We start from the raw sequence: 2,842 nt of genomic DNA, 5'->3' as shown, positions 1-2,842 counted from the left end.
GGGGAGGGGGAGGGAGGAAGGAAGGAGAAAACAAGAAAAGAAAAAAATTACTGTCATTAATTTTTATGATCTCTGCAATGCATTTATTCACTGTTTCATTCTTTTATGTATTAAATATTTACTGAACAGCTAATACATGTCCAGCATTGTACCAGACTCTGGGCTGGAGATATGACTGGCCTCGTAGCTCCATGGTGGTCAAGCTTCATTCTTTCCTTCTGCTTAGTGGACATTATGGACTGGCTAGCTCAATTTTTATTTTATCATTCTTCTAGTAGGGTTTTCTCTACTGCAGAGTTTGAAAAGCTGAATATTTCATTTCCCAAAATAGGTATCTCCAGTTTGGTATCCTTGCATGAAATTTTTGAGGCCAAAGTGAAGTGAAGGCCATTTTCCTGACTTTTGCCTTGTTTCATTAGCAAACGAACTCATGAAATGTGATGTCTCTAGTAGAGATGTTATCCTCTCAGCTTTCTTGGTATTGAAGGGAGTTGCTGAGCAAAGGACACTGACTGCCATGTTCACTTCCTAGTTTCTCCACCACAGCTATGACTACGCTCTTGAACTCAATTGTTCAAGTGATACCCTCAGAAGAATAGCTTCCAGGGAGTTGGTTCTAAGGAGTCGTTCTAGCATTCATTTCTAGCTCTGTTGGGATTTTATTTGCAACTAATTCTATATATTAAATCCTATTCTGTTTAAAATATGAAGAGTACTTTTTGCTTCCTGCACAAAATCATGCCCCATACATCGTCCAATGTTATTTAGGGATAGTGCACGTATTAGAGCTTGTAAAGATGAAGTGTTCTCCTCCCTTTCTCTCCGGGGATCTCTAATCATTCCCCAAAGTTCACCTCATTGCTTTGTGCTGTATGTCATTCATATGGGATTCTCCTGCCTCTTTCATCCAGCGCCTACTATTGCAAAATATTGTGACTGAAGCTATGGAGGACACAACATGTATAATAAATAATTATGTATGATGCAGTAATAGATAAATACAGTAATAGTCGAATTATATAAAATTGCTGTTTTGTAGGTTAAAAGTGGCCTAATTATTCCTATATCACATAGTCCAACTTAGCTACACTTGGTGTGCTCCCAATCCAGCGACGCCTATGTAACTATCCTAAGCAGTGCTACAACAGGATTATATATGGCTATGGTTTGAATGTCTCCTACAAAATTCATGTTGAAATTTAATTGCAATTGTGATAGTATTACAAGGTGGGACCTTTACGAGATGATTAGGCCATGAAGGGTCACAGGAGTGGTTTAATTATTTATGGAGTGGGCTCCTGGTAAAAGGATGGGTTCAGATGGCGTTCCTTTGTCTCACTGGCTTGGCTCACTTGTCCTTCCACTGCCTGCCTTCTGCTGTGGGATGATACGGCAGGAAAGTCCTTGTCAGATGCCAGTATTGTGCTCTTGGACTTCCCAGATTCCAGAAGTGAAAGCCAAGTAAATTTCGATTGTTTATAAGTCGCGCAGCCTCTGCTTTTCCATTATAGCAGCAAAATGAAGACACACCAAAAAAATTTATGGGCAGAAGAGAAGGAAAGACTACTTTTGACCAGAAATATATGGGAAGAATTTATGGAATAGGTGGGGTTTACTTAGGCCTAAAACTTACAGAAAAGGGGTCCATCCGTCTTATAAGGTAGAAGCCTGAAGAGGACATCACATTGTGCTCTAGCTTACTGAACTAGCAAGCAGCTCACTTAGAAAACAGCTGCCACAAGAGAGCTTGTGGGTTTATTTTAGAAAGGATAAAGCCATTTCAATTGCATTAAGGAGACAGAGTGACCATTTTTATATAAGGGGGCTTAAGAATGTGTCTCTTTGGTGAAAATGGCAAGTTCTCCCAAAGAACTCTTAGATCTCATGATTTCATGATTCATTAGTATTTCACTTTGAATAAAAAGTATTTTTTGAGACAGAATCTCAAGCTGTCACCCTGGATAGAGTGTGAGGGGGTCATCATAGCTCATATGAACCTCCAACTCTTGAGCTCAAGTCACCCTCCTGCCTCAGTTTTTCTATTTTTAGTAGAGATGGTCTTGAACTGGTCTTAAACTCCTGAGCTCAAGAAATGCACCTGCCTTGGCCTCCCAGAGTGCTGGGATTATAGGCATGCACTGCACCAGGCCAAAAGTTTGACATATTGACAAGAAAATGTGGAGATGGAACTCACTTCAAACTTAGGAAGTACAGCCTATAAACTACAAATGCCACTTAAAAAAACTGCAGTAAATTATAGATAACATAAAATTAATCATTTTAACCATTTTAGAGTGTTCAGTTCAGTGGCATCAAGCACATACATGTTGTTGTGCAACCATCTCTACCATCCATCTCCACCATCCATCTCCACCGCCCATCTCCACCATCCATCTCCACCGCCCATCTCTACCATCTCCACCGTCCATCTCCACCATCCATCTCCTCCATCTCCACCACCCATCTCCACCATCCATCTCCACCGTCCATCTCTACCATCCATTTCCACTGTCCATCTCCACCATCCATCTCCACTATCCATCTCCTCCATCTCCTCCATCTCCACCATCTCTACCACCCATTTCCACCATCCATCTCCACTGTCTATCTCCACCATCTCCACCACCCATCTCCACCGTCCATCTCCACTGTCCATCTCCACCACCCACCTCTACCATCCATCTCCAGAACCTTTGTCATCATTTCCCACTGAACTCCATACCCACTAACAATAATTCCCCATTTTCCCCTTTGCTCAGCCCCTGGCAACCACCCTTCTACTATTTGTCTCTATAAGAGTGACTCAGCATCTCATGTAAGTGGAGTCATATAGTATTTGTCC

The sequence above is a fragment of the Otolemur garnettii genome, unplaced genomic scaffold, assembly GCF_000181295.1.
Source record: "Otolemur garnettii isolate 467f Iridium unplaced genomic scaffold, OtoGar3 scaffold00041, whole genome shotgun sequence".
In the NCBI taxonomy this organism is placed as follows: Eukaryota; Metazoa; Chordata; class Mammalia; order Primates; family Galagidae; genus Otolemur; species Otolemur garnettii.
The sequence above is the reverse complement of the archived record's forward strand: the minus strand, read 5'-3'. Positions refer to the sequence as shown.